This window comes from Anastrepha ludens, chromosome 5 (genome assembly GCF_028408465.1).
Source record: "Anastrepha ludens isolate Willacy chromosome 5, idAnaLude1.1, whole genome shotgun sequence".
Taxonomy (NCBI): Eukaryota; Metazoa; Arthropoda; class Insecta; order Diptera; family Tephritidae; genus Anastrepha; species Anastrepha ludens.
In genome coordinates this window covers 23,856,969-23,872,027 of record NC_071501.1, presented here as the reverse complement: position 1 = coordinate 23,872,027, position 15,059 = coordinate 23,856,969, and positions in this window count along the sequence as shown.

The window sequence follows — 15,059 nt, the reverse complement described above, 5'->3', positions numbered from 1 at the left end:
AAACTACGCTGGCAACAGCAAACTACATAGAGACACAAACGGTTGCATGTAAGTAAAAAAAAACAAAAACAATGCTAGGAATTTCTGTAAAGTCTCAAGCCCCGTTTAAACACAAAAGACGGCGAAATAGTCACAATAAGAAACTGAGAATGGAGAAATAAGAAATGACGAAGAAAAATTGCCGCGGCGAATTACTGCTAAGTGTGCATACATTTGTATATATGTCTGTGTGTAGCAACAGGTAAACACCGGAGCTGCAACAACAACAACAATGAGTGAGAGAAAATGAGCAGTGAGTAAGATCGGCGGAAAATGCAGAATGCATTGAAAAATTTTAAATTCCATTTCATATATACATACACACAAACAATGGCCAAGGGAATTTCGAGATGTGGTAGTGTGTGGGGTGAACGTGTGAATATCGTACGTAGAATATTTTTCCAAACATACTACGCGCATGCATACATACATACACACATACATTCCTATATTCATACATTCATACATACATATATATTATAATTATTACGCCTTTATTACTGTTTAGTAGTTCATCTGTTTACCTTTAGTTAGTCGCACTACCTTTCCGCCCGCCTGTGGCTTTTTGTACCTTTTTCACACCCAAATAAAATTTTCTTTGTTTCTGCATATGCCAGCTACGCATTGCTCTTTTAGTCTCTGCGCAGGATTCCTTCTTCTTCCACTGAACTATTTCCCATTGATTATTTTTTCTTTCTCATATTCATGAGCCCAAACGCATTTCCTTCTCACTGGGTCACACTTGCAGTTCATATTTTTCCTGTTTTTTTATTGTACTTTAATTTCCTCAAATGTCATTTACGTGCATCCACTGAACTGTGACTGATTAGAAACAAACAGGGCATTGGTCGAATTTTGAGGTCCTCACAAGTGTGCGCTCATACAAAGATTGGGAGTGACTCAGAGTCACTGGCGCTCACTGGCATTTGGACTCTTGCTCCTTCTGCCTGATCAAAGAGTGTTGCTCTTATCAAGTAGGCAGTCCAGATTAGCCCATGATTTCCCATCGCCTATCATGCTCTATGAGATGGAATCCATGAGTATCGTTCTGTCGAAGCACCTGTGGCTTATCCGATATATTTCGTTGATTTCGAGACACATCTCACATTAAGCCGAGCCATTTACGGCAATTCTGTGGAAATGTAATAAAGCCTGTCATTCTTCTTTTTCCTTATTGCCTATTTACGAAATCGTGCACACGGATATCCACACAAACTCTTTGAAGAATGTTGTGACCGAACTCAACGGTGCAAAGTAAAAATATGTTTTTTATATTTATTCTGCTATTATTTTTTTAATTTTTCTGTTTAGTTCTTATCCTTGTTAGATAAACAGTTTTACCCACCGTGAAATGAGTTTTAGTTCATAGGTAAATGCGTAAAAAGAAAATTTGGAGTGGTACGAAGAGACACAGCACCGGTAAAGCTCCTTCTTATTTCAATAATACGTACCTAGTCATGGTTAATCAAGAGACTTTGAATATCTCTATTGAATGTGTTTAGAAAATTTCTAACTCTTGGGGATTCAACTATACAGGATTTACTAATGTCTCTCTAGCCATGGCCGCACATTTAGACGGCAAACTATCTCAAACGCATGTGAAAACGCAGTCAATTTTGATCAGTGAGATATTGAGGTAGTGAGGAAGTGGTGAGCTCTTTTCTCTTTGCCGAACGGATATTCAACCGAGGTCCCTTATTGTTTCGCAGAACTTCCTCTGTACTGAATTTATACACTCAGTAATTTTTTGGCGTAGAAGCTTGGACGATGACAATATTAGATAAGCGTCACTTGGACGGGTTGAGAAAAAGATTTGGCGGAACATTTTTGGACCTTTGCACGTTGACTGCAATGAGCTTTACATAGGCAATGAGGCACAGTGCAGCGAATAAAGATCCAGCGGCTTAGTTAGCTGCGTCGTGTCCTTCGAATGAATACAAATGCTCCGGTTCTGAAAGTATTCGATGCGGTACCAGCTGGTGGTAGCAGAGTCTGATCTTGGCTTCATTTGATACTTCCAACTGGCGCACGAGAAAGAAACGACTGATGTGCTTTGTTAAAGTAGGCCAAACTCGCTTAAGCGGTTTCCACGCCAATCAAGAAGAAGAAGAATTTATTTGGCAATATAGATATTCTTAGTTTATTCTTAGTTTAATTTCCATATAGTAATGGAAACTTGAAATAACTTCTTAAATTTTCATTGTGAAATACTTCAAAATTGATCCAGGGACAGTTAATCGCCGGAGGTGCCCCAAAAAAATGTGTTTGTGGGTTACGTGATAGCTCGCAAGAAAATCGTCTGAAACATAAATATCTAAATACATTTGCTAAAGGAGATATTTTTTGAGGTATCTCTGTGAGGATTGTTTTCGATTTTTCATTTTATCGAAACACTTGGAACCAAAAACTGATTTAATAATTATTAAATAAAAACGACTTTCTGTAGATTTTTTGTGATAAAGCGTTTTCCAATAACAGGCGTTATAGTGAATGGATTGCGCTATCGAGAGATGTTTAACGATTTTTTATGGCTGGAATTGGATGGTATTGATCTGTACAAGGTTGATTTTCGACAAGACGGCGTTACGTGCCACACAAGCAACGAAACCATTGTTCTTTTATGGGAAAAGTTTCCGGACCGTGTTATCTCTCGAAGAGTTACTCACAATTGGCCTCCGAAATCTTGTGATTTAACACCTTGAGACTTTTTTCTTTGGGGCCACGTGAAAGAGAAGATCTACGCCAATAGCCCAGGGTCGATTCAAGACCTCAAAGATAGAATTCGATAGGCGATCGAGGACACAGGGCAGGCACTTTGCAATTCGGTTATGAAAAATTTCATGAAAAGAATATTGTCCTGTAAGCGTGGTCGCGGTGGTCATTTGCCTAATGTCATTTTCCACTATTCACGGCATACCCTCCTCTTTAAAATGAAATAAATATCCGATCATTTATATTAGCATTTTTCCTTTATCAAAATAACACCTCTTATGAGATAACCCTTTACAAATTTCAGAAAAAAAAGAATGTCAAGCAAGTATAGAAGCACAGTCTGGTGTACCAGGCGCTCGAATACTCATAACTTCGCATAATTTTCTCCAATCAATTTGGGATTTTTACACAAAATGTTTGAGAAAATATATTATGGATTCCTTAATTGGATAAATAAACAAACATACAGTCTGTGACAGAAGAAAAGAACCGGTATTTTTCTTGTATCTTCAAGATATATTTCGCTCTGCTTTTTGCTGCATAATAGTCCCACTCAAGGGCACCGATGCCAGTGCTAACTAAGGTTAGTGTCGTCCGAAACATTCCCGTAAACGCAACCAAACAAAAATAAGTGAGAAGTACGCGAAGCGTTTCGAGGCGGTATTTTTACGCAGGCATTCGAAACGGTCAAAATTATCTTACGCCAAGGCTGAAAAAGTTATTAAAAAATCAAAAAAGTTTGTTGTGATGTGAAATCAGCGGTATAAAGTGTACAAAAATGTTGATGACTTTTCCGAGTGCGGCTTGAAGCGAGTGACGACAAAAAAGAGGTGTGAAGTGATCGTCCAACTTTTTAAACGGGACCCTTCTTTGTGACTACGCCAAGCACGATCAGTTCTTGCTAAAAACGGATGTGCATATCAACACCATCGAACGTCGACTGAAGGAGGCGTACATATCCTACCGTCCCACATCATCAAAACTACTACTCTCAGATAAACACATTTAGAAACAACAAAACAACAAAATGGCGTCACAGTATTGGACTGACCTTCCCAGTCCCCAGACGCCAACCTCATTGAAAATGTTTGGGGAACTATGAAAACGCATCTTGCCGGAAGGCCAGCCCGCGATTTAAAGCAACTCGCGCGCCAAGTTCGCAAAATCTGGTCCTCTTTGTCGACGAGCTACGCAGAAAAGCTGGCTCAAAGCATGAAGAAGATGCCAGGCTATACTCGACAACGATGGAGACTATGCGGCTTATTGAGTAATTGCGACTCATAGTTTTGTACATACTTGGAAAAAAAAAATTTAAATATTTATCTTTCATACTTCATGAATAATCGCGGTTCTTTTTTTCTGCCACAGCCTGTAATAATAAAACAGTTGAAATATCTTACCTATTTCCCGATCTTGGAATCGATGGAATATTCAAAACTTTTAGGATAGTCGAATACTTAGAAATAGGCTTATAATTTCGCGCTTCATTCTTATTGTCAAGCCTAAATGCGGGTGTTATGGAAGTGAGCTTCTAAGCATTATTGAAATTCTGCTATTCGCTCCTTACCTTCGAACTCGTAGTAACCAGGTACTCAATACGTCCTAACTGCCGAAAGGTGAAGAGCTCAGCTCACGCCCACTGATATTTCTTTTCTTGGTTTTTACACAAATACTCCAGCTTCAACTCCAGCTTGTGCTTAACACCGATGAGTGTACGAAAAATGTCAAGTGACAATAGTTAATGAATCTCGAACTCTGTTTTTTTCGAGTTCTCCTTACTGGAAAACAGCGTTTGGATAATATTTTATAACGAAATGTCTGTGAGATTGGAGTGACATATCCTGTAGACATTTTTTTTTTTTTTTTTTTTTTTTTTGGCGTGTTTTCCAACAGTCGTTTCTAGGTTATCGAAACGACTAGTATTTAAATTCTGTTTGTCTTTTTAGTATTAAATTAATTCAGATTAATTCATCTAATTTTTATAGATTTGATTTCCCGTTTGACTGAGTGTCATTTGATAGATTATATGGTCCAGTTCAATATCTTGGGCAAATTTTTGTACAATAAACTAATAATAAATGTGTTTCTCGGTGCGAAGTAGAGTTAAATAGGGTTACCAAAAATTTTCTGGAAACACAGCAATTCGAAAAAGGGATGTTGTAATATTCCAGCCAAGGTAAATTTTGATAGCACTTTTCCAGAGAGTTTGGCTGATTCCGTAAACCTTTCTGCTGACTTTTTCTAATCCAATTAAGTCGTGGACTTACAAAACACCAACTATAATGCACCCAAAACCTAAGGCTTTGTGTCTCTGCCACTATCTAAACAGATATTTCTAATGGTATTTAATCTTAACAATCCTCCTTGAAAATACACATTGATCGACTATCTTCCTTTTTACTTAAAAACTGTAGTTATTCACTTTGTTCACCATTAAGTTATATCTTTCGCTATCTACTGGCGTTTTTCTTGACCGTTGGAAGTTGGCGTCCATAACTCCATTCTTCAAAACTGGTAATAAGAATCAAATAACAAATTACAAGCCTATATCTATTTATCGACCTGTTCCAAACTCTTTGAGAAAGTGATCTACCCTCATCAGCATGGGTTTGTTGATGAACGTTCTACTGTTGCAAATTTAGATGTTTTATCTCAGTTTTGAGTCTCTGGGTTTAAGTGTAGGTCTCAAGTTGATGCCATATAAATCGATTTCTTTCCTTTTATTTCTGAAATCATACCTGTCAAATAGGATCTCATTTATTGATATTGGGAATACTAAATCTCATACATTTGTGTCAACTTCTGGAGTACCGCAAGGTAGCATTCTTGTTTATACTTTTCATTAATGCCGAAACTTTGAAACTTTTTCACAGAATCTCCTGTCTATCGGATATATTGTTATCACGGGAAGACTTGAATGCTTTGAATGATTGAGCTCTCTGCTAAATAAAACGTATGTCTTTTGTTAATACTAGTAAGAGTTTTCACATGACGTTTTCCAAGTCCACGAATCCCCCTTCGTCAGCTTATTATGTTTCAAATGTAATCCTGGTCTCAGTCAATGCAATTCGTGATATTGGTGTTATTTGCTAATTTGAGGAGAAAATGGAAAAAACTGATTCACCCTTAGAAACCCACTGTTTCGACTGTTGTTTGGTCTCTGATGTGTGGTGATGGATCCATGTTTCGTCCACGGTTACAAAACGACGCAAAAACTCCTCCATATTGCGATTAAACAACGCCAAACCTTCCTGTGAAATTGTTACACGATTGCGTTTGTGATCGACTGTGAATTACTGGGTAGTCTGATAAAGGTAGCTGTAAAACACAAACTAACTGACGCAGCACGTTCAAATTTTGACAGGAGTCAACTGACAGATGCCTGTTGACAGGAGCAGTATTTATTTTTCAGTAAAGAGGTCAGAAATACAAAAAGTCACGGACTTATTGACCCGCCCTCGTATTACAACAACAAAAACTAGCTTGTCTTTCTTCCACCCTTCTAAGATTCTTTCTATAAATTTTTATTTATTAATTTAATTTCATTCAATTTGCAGGATCTTGTTTATTCCAACAGCTAAGTTGATTTATGATTTCTTGTATGAAAAATTATAATTTTTAAATATTTCTTTTTCCAGCAAAGCTTTCTTTCTGCCAAATATGGAGGCTTAGCACAAATTAAAAGGCCCCTAGCCTTCTCCACAGTCATACAAGCATATTCACGTGTGCATGTGCGTGTGTGTGTGTCCATGTACACTCTGAAAAACCGTAGTTAACCCCAATTTCCTACACGATCAACAAAGGCTTTAACGGAAATGTACACCAAAGTGTCCGACCGACTTCCGTTCAAAGCGTTCGGCTAAGAATTGGCACAACAAAACAAGTATTCAATCAGTAAGCAGCAAATGCGAACACTAACAGTAGCATAAATGCGTAAATCCATAAGTGCAAATACTCGTAAAGGTGAACATATTTATTAACATACATACCTACATGTACGTAGTATTTTTGTATTTGTTGTTGCTTACAAATATTGGACAAAAAGCAAACACAAGTAAGTCATCACGCGTACTTTACCGTTATGTTCAAACCTTCTAGGGCAATGGTACTATTAATAAGAATTCCAAAAAAGAAAAGCCCCACTGTGCTTTGCGCACCCGCAGTGACCAATTCTCGTACATGCAAAAGCACTCTGCTGTCGGCGAAGTGACAAATACTCGTAGAAAATTTGTCATCATCGTTACCAGCACAAATGCCACCAGCGGCAGCGGCACCTGTAGTGGCCCCTATTAAAAAGCCAAACGGTAGTCAAAAGTACTTCTTGTACGAGTAATTGCCATCATCATCACCATCAGCATTGTTAATATGTATTTGTTGTTCTGCTCTGCACTTGTTGTCACTGCTTGTGTTGTTGTAATAAAAATTAACACCACCTGCTTTAAAGTATACGACATTCATAGAGACACTCGATCATTGAGTCTACTATTGACACTCTCGCCACAACAACATAACTTAGTGGAAAATGTGCGAAAAGATGATTTCCGTATCGTTGTTCATTACCTAATGACCCGTCGGACTACATAACCAACCACTACACCGCGCAATGAAAAGTAAACCACTGGAGAGAATTGTGTGCGCCTCACAGTCAGGAGATGTTCAATTATTTAGATAACTAAGAGATGAATTTTTAATTGTTTGATGGCGCCCCTCAGCTCGACTTGAAAAACTAACCCTTCCAGGTGCAAGTGGCTTCCATTAATATTTGGAACTGTGGAGTTTATGTGTATATGGTATATTTGACACATAACACCTTTTTTTTTTGTTTTTTTTTACGAGGAGGAAGCATCGAAAGCCTAACCCCGTTAGTGTGGGGCTTTAACCCGAACTAAACCTCCTACCGTCAAAGTACCGATCTCCCCGGTACAACCGTTAAGTATTAGTCGGGAGGCGGTTTGAGCACTAAACTCAACGTCCGTTATTGTCCTGATGCAATACGTCGAAAATAGCATCTGCTTGTTACCACCCACTGTTTAGGTCATCTGAAGAGAGAGCCACCCCTGTCATAACAGTACTCCCCCACCCACCATGTCTCTGTCCATACCACAGAAAGGTAAGTTTCTATGTCTGGTATCGTCAGTTTACCTGCATCCAAATAAATTTATCTAGAAAGTGGTCCTACAGCGCAACCGTGAATTACTAAATCTACTACTACAGAAAAGTTACTACGTCTACTACTATGGAATTTCAGCTACTTAGTGATATGCTTTCGCTTTTTCGTCTTCTCTCCATTTTTCTGAAATCATTGAGTACGAACGCTGATAATTTTTTGATACAATCCCATACTTCTTTAGATTGTAGCATGTGTGGAACAACATTGTCCGGTGTTATTGGTTCTGCTATTTGGTTCTCCAACAACTCTCGTTCTTTATTATATCTTTGGCAGTGAAAGAAAATATGCTCCGCATTTTCATTAGCCTTGGCACAAAATGAGCATATAACTCCATTATCATGGCCATTCTTGTGGAGGTATTCTCTAAAACAACCATGTCCTGCCAGGAACTGCGTCATATAAAAGTGCACATCACTAATCGGTGTGTCCATCTCCCTTTGGTTGTTATATCCCGGCGTCTTTGCCATTTAAATAGACTCTCGTATCTGATTTCTTTGCGCTACTCAGCTATTAACGACCTACCAAGACTTGCCACATACCACCTTAAGAGTGAGTGGTTTGCGAGTAGCCTGTGCTTAGCAGACAGTAACGGAGGTTCCAATTTACGTGATTACGGTAAAAATCCCGCTGGATATCCAAGCACGTGAACGATACCGTATCTATACAAAGCAAGGTGCAAAACCAACAAGAAACCAAAAGTTGGAACAGCATATTAACCTTGCTACGTGGTTGCAATGAAGACACGGAGAAGTGGATTACTTCCTCTCTTAACGGACACGGCTGATTCCAGTATCATCGGCATAGGTTCGGTCTCTCCGCTTCACCACACTGTCCTACCTGTCGAGAGAAGTTTGTAGACGTGCGACACGTACTCTTCTACTGTCCAAGGTTTGCAAGGGTGCGTGACGATAATACATACACATGACAATATCGCACACTTTCGAAGTTCCATCTGCTTCATACCGAAAGAAATGGAGACTATCAGCGACGTATAACCTCCATATGTCATAGGTAGAGAGCCTGGATGCAGGTTTCTTTTTTGGTTGATCAACAGCAACCGAAGTATTTCTTACGTTTTTATCCTCCCCTTCACAAAAATAAAAAAATAATACCACCTTGATCAAAAAGTTTACAGAACAACCGCCAGGTAAATCTCTCAGTCAACTGATTTGAGTTCTATAATATTTTCGTTTTTTTCTTTTGTTTGGTTGCCACATCTGTAATTAACATTCATACCAAAATATATAGCCATTGCTTAACAATTGGAAAAGTTACGCCGTCTAGAGTAAATCTACCACTGCACGTGTTTTCGAGTTTTTAAAGGCTTCAAAATGGATTTCCATTTTCAACAACGAGTTTGTACTAAATTTTGCGTTAAAAATGGATTCAATGCCGTCGACCTCGAAAACTGATGAAAACGTGAACCTGAATTCATGTAAAAAGAGGAATGCGTTGATATCACCGAAGACAGAACCCAACCCAACATTCGTCAAACCCAAAACGCATCATCCCGCTACTGGAGACAAGATGTAGCCATGCAATCCAGACATGAGACGAGTGAATGCAAAGCTCCGAATGAACCAGGAAATTGTGTCCTCAATCACAATTAAATTTTGAGTGGCTCTACCCGCTGAACATTTCTTTGCAAATCGATTTGGTACTCTTCAGTCTAGTAGTTTTCTATGGGAACGGTAATATCTATTCACTTTCGCAAAGAGATTTGGGGATGGATACCAACAGCTCGCTTATATCTAGCCGATAGAACGTGCTTGTTTAGCAGTTATGAGAGTGTAGGGTGATTTTAGTGCACGTTTTCGTGAGTCGGATAGATTTAAATAAATTATAAAAAGTACAATATCATAGCAAAACCGGTTTGCAGCCTGAGGGGCGTTTTCCGTAATGTGTTCCTAACGTAAAAGTCCTAGCATAAACTTTTACGTTACATCGGTCCAATACCTCTGTATCACGATTCCGAAAAAGTAGTTTCGGAATAGAATAGAGGAGGATGAGGGCCTGTCAACCCAAAAATATGGCACTGTCAGCTGGCATCGCTGGCTCGTAGGTGGAAATTGTTCAAACGTGCTACAAATTTAATCAGAAAGGTTGGAGAAGTAGTCCCATTAGTGGAGTAACTTCCCATTTCATTTAAATGTGTGCTGTAGAGTTTTTTTCGAAGCGCAAGCATCATAGAGGCAGTTGATTGCCTAGTCCATTACCATTTAACTAAATACCCCTTTATTTTGATAGCTCTTTCACAGTTTGTTGGAGATTGGTTAGGAAAATGCTTGACTTTCCTTTCGATCGCATCTGTATCATTTGAGAACTAGCTCGCATGGGTAACCGGTATTTAACGCATGGTAGGAGACTCTATGGCTCCTAAGTTGGCTGGAGCAGCAGTGCCCTCAAGATAAAAACAAATAAATAGTTGACGCGTACACTTCTGTTAGGTGTTTGGCCGAGCTTCTCCTCTTATTTGTGGTGTGCGTCTTGATGTTGTTCCACAAATGGAGAAGCATACAGTTTTATGCCAACTCCGCACAGCAAATGGTTTTTAATGAGAAGACTTTTCATGGCAGAAATACACTCGGAGGGTTGCCATTGCCTGCCGAGAGGCGACCGCTATTAGAAAAAACTTTCTCAAGACAATTGCTGCGCTTAAAGAGAAGCTTTCGGTTCACTTTCTTACCAGTGGTCGGCTCTTCAGAAGATGGATTTCGAGCCAGCTCAAAAAGCGCCTCGAGAAAGCACTAAAATGCAAGATTGAAAAGTACTTAGGCCACGGGTGTATCAAAGGTGGTCGTGGGAGTTTCTAAGGCTAACAAGAACCGCAACTTCCATTAACGTATGAGGGCTTGAATGGTCTTAAAGCACCCCATGCTTTGAGTGCTTTCGGAAGTAGATTTCTCGAGGGTGGAAGAAACTCAGTATCTACTCCTCATCTCCTCTGTTTTTTCGCGACGAGCATTAAAACATCTTCAATACCAATTTTTTACAACAAGGGAAAGGCTATCAGGATTTACTATGAGTCGCCTGCGGAGTTTTCTTAATGTTTTTCCAACCGCAATTATTGATATTATCCATGCAAGCCTTTTTCTTCTCTGTTTCTGTAGTTTAATGGACCCACAAATGAGGGCTTTCCGTTTACAAATAAAAATGAAGATTATCTCTTTATAAGCAGCCTAGCAACCTATCTTAACCTTGTCTGATATTAAGCAAATTTGGAATGAGAGTGAGGGCTGCCTGGCCACACAGCTATTGCCCTAAGGTGGGCCGTACAAAATCGTGGTATCAGTTAAAAATGCTTACACACCTACAGAAGTTGGCAAGTTAAAGACGTTGTGAAATCGATTATCCACTTCCTATGTCGATGTATGGAACTGCTGTTGTAAGTATGTAGTTGGATTAGTTAATGTACCTCACTTCGTAGATAAATGTATCTGTGTGCGTGGGATTGGTTACTCCTAAAACACTCGGGCTAGAAAACTCATTGTATTCAAAGCTCTGGAAAATAGAAAGGTATCTAGCTACCTTTGGTCAAGGAGAAAAGGAGAAAAGTAACAGAAAGAAAAAGAGAAGATATCATAGAGACAGAAACAGAGATAGCTAGTACTGCGAGAATTTTTTAGGATCTTTGGCAAATCTAAAAATATCCTCCACTTTATATATATATATTGTATATATATCTAATTGGCGCGTACACCCTTTTTGGGTGTTTGGCCGAGCTCCTCCTCCTATTTGTGGTGTGCGCCTTGATGTTGTTCCACAAATGGAGGGACCTACAGTTTCAAGCCGACTCCGAATGGCAGATATTTTTATGAGGAGTTTTCTCATGGCAGTGATACACTCGGAGGTTTGCCATTGCCTGCCGAGGGGCGACCGCTATTAGAAAAATGTTTTTCTTAATTTTGGTGTTTTCACCGAGATTCGAACCGGCGTTCTCTCTATGCATTCCGAATGGTAGTCACGCACCAACCCATTCGGCTACGGCGGCCGCCTAAGATCCTAGGCCTAAAAAGCCCATTGTATAATATTCAAAGTTCTGGAAAGTAAAAGTGTAGATAGTCAACAAGGAAAGGAGAAACGTACCATAAAGAAAGAGAGAAGATATAATAGAGATAGAGACACAGATAGCTAGTGCTGCGAGAATTTTCTAGGATCTTTGGCAAATCTGAAAATATCCTCCACTTTATGAGAATATGGCATCGGAACCCGAAACTTGTAGCCTTGCTCTAGCAAAGACGGGATTATGTTTGACAGCTGGATCGCACATAGACACAGCGATTCCACTTAGACCACGAAATGGGTCCGTTGTGAGCAGCGAATACTAGACGAGATACTCACAGAGCAAATGCTCGCTGCTATCCCTTCCTCTAAGCAAGACAGGCAAATCGGATTCTCAATGATTCCATTGGTAGTCATATGCTGACTCCAAAGGTTGTATTCTGTAATAATACCGGCCATCAGCCAAACGTTTTTTCTTCAAAGCTTTAGAAGAAAGTTCGACAGTTTTCTGTTCGGGCTTGACACAAAACACTTTGCCGTTCTGCAGCGTTCTAGAATGGAACATCGGTCTTTATGTGTGCCTTAATTTCTTTTGCTTGATTAATTATTGTCAACCTCATTCTAGCACTCCTAGAGGATTTTCACAATGCTTGTTTATGAATTCAAGAGAGAGAATGGGTATTTCAACACTTATGACGTAACGGCTTAGTAATAGTGTGTCTGAACTTTCCTTTTCCACTGTCTTCGGAAACCTCCTCGGTGAGTTAGTAAGAAGGTTAGTTAGAAATTAGTCTAACGCAGCTCTAACCGAAAAAGAAACGAAAAAGGGAGTTTTACTTAAACTATGTCAAGCGTTGGAAAGCAGAAATAGAAATGCGCATAATCGGCATTCAGTTATGCTTCTGCAGTGCTTTGGTTTGATGGCTTACCATACAGCGAGTATCACCGACGTCCAGACATTGTGCAACACCGTTATTAAAGCTATTGCCACCAATTGGTGCAAATTAGTGTGTGCAATGCATGCATGCAACGTTTACTGCGATTGCTACGGTTGTTGGACTAGATCGAGTGGCAGTGGCACTCGTAAGTTATTTGGCTAGAACATTGGTCCGCTGTGATTGCGCACGCGCCGCTTCGTTGGCGCACGGACGGGTGGGTAGACAACACATAAATTCGTCGATACGTTCTGAATACCATTGAATGAATTGATTTTATTTGGCATATATTCATATAAAGGGTGATCTATTTAGAGGTATAGGATTTTAAAGGCAGGTAATGGCATGCCCCCGAATGTATTTCTGCCATGAAAAAGTTCCTCATAAAAATATCTGCCGTTCGCAGCCGGCTTGAAACTGTAGGTCCCTCCATTTGTGGAACAACATCAAGACGCACACCACAAATAGGAGGAGGAGCTCGGCCAAACACCCAAAAAGGGCGTACGCGCCAATTATATATTATTATTAAACACCAATTGTGATTGACTCGCTGGGGGACTTTGGCCGGTATCTCGAGAATTACTTTAGTAATGTTGGCTTCCAATGCCCTAATCAAAGCTGGCTTAACCACAAAGCGTTTAGACTTTAAATACCCGCCACAAATAAAAGTCCAAAGGTGTGATATCACACGATCTGGTGTCAACGATCCACTGCTCCGAGACGAGAGATAAATTGCACACCGAAACGACGACGCAGTAAATCCATTGTTCCCTTGTTTCACGAACTGTATGGCAACTAGCGCCGTCTTTTGGGGACCAAATGTTGTGGAGATCACAGGCTTCAATTTCCAGCACGAAAAAGTCAGTTATCATGGCGCGATAGCGTTTGCCATTCACTGTTACTTTGGCGTCAGCCACGTCTTTGAAGAAATATGGGCCGATGATTCCTCTAGCCCATGGGCCGCACCACATGGTTGTTTTCAATTGATGTAATGACTTTAATGGTTGTTCTTGGATAGTTTCGGGTTTCTCTTCAGCCTAAATACGGCAATTTTGCTTATTGACGTGGCCATTAAACCAAAAATTGGCTTCAGAGCTTCAACGCATCTTCGGCGAGTTTTTCAAGAGCACAGCAACTGAAATTATGACACTTTGGAAGATCGGCCGGATTCAAATATTGAACTAGCTGTATTTTATATGCTTTCATCTTACGATCTTTCCGTAAAATCGCCCAAGTAGTGCCATAAGGTGGCCCAAGTTGTTGAGATCGGCGACGAATCGATTTTCCCGGGTCTTCGGCAAATATCTCATTTACAGCCGCAATATTCTCTTCACTTTGGGCTTAACGTGATCTAATCGGTCGAGTATCATCCAATAATGTAAAATTATTCTTAATTTTGCCGATGGTTTGCCGAATAGTGCGACAGTTATTTGCAGCACAAGTTGGCCTGAACGCGCCATGAACACTTCTCTGAGAGCGTCGATTTTCGTAACACAATTGTACAATTTGTAAATGGTGTTAAGGCGTACATATTTCCATGATGAAATGTCAATGAAAACTGAAAAAATAAGGTAGTTACAGTCAGTGTCAGAAAAATAGAACCGCGATTATTCATGAAGTATAAAAGATATATATTTATTTTAAAAAAATGTACATGAAAGTATGCACAAATCTACGGGTCGCAATTACTCAATAAACCGTGTAGGCTCCATCGTTGTATAGTATAGCCTGGCAACTTCTCGGCATGCTTTGAACCAGATTTTCTGTGTAGCTCGTCGACAAAGAGGATCAGATTTTGCGAACTTGACGCATGAGTTGCTTTAAATCATGGGTTGGCCTTCCGGCAAGATGCGTTTTCATAGTTCCCCACACATTTTCAATGAGCTTGGCGTCTGGGCACTGGAAAAGTCCGTCCAATACTGTGACGCCATTTCTTGTTTTCTTGTTTCTCAATGTGTTTTTCTGAGAGTAGTAGTTTTGACGATGTGGGACGGTAGGATATGTTTGCCTCCTTCAGTCCTCGTTCGATGGAGTTGATACGCACATCTATTCTCTTTTTAGCAAGAACTGATCGCGTTGACGTAGTCACAAAGAGGGGTCCCGCTTAAAAAATTTGACGATCACTTTATCCTACTTTTTTGTCGTCACTCGCTTCAAGCCGCACTCGGAAAAGTCATCAACATTTTTGTACACTTTATACC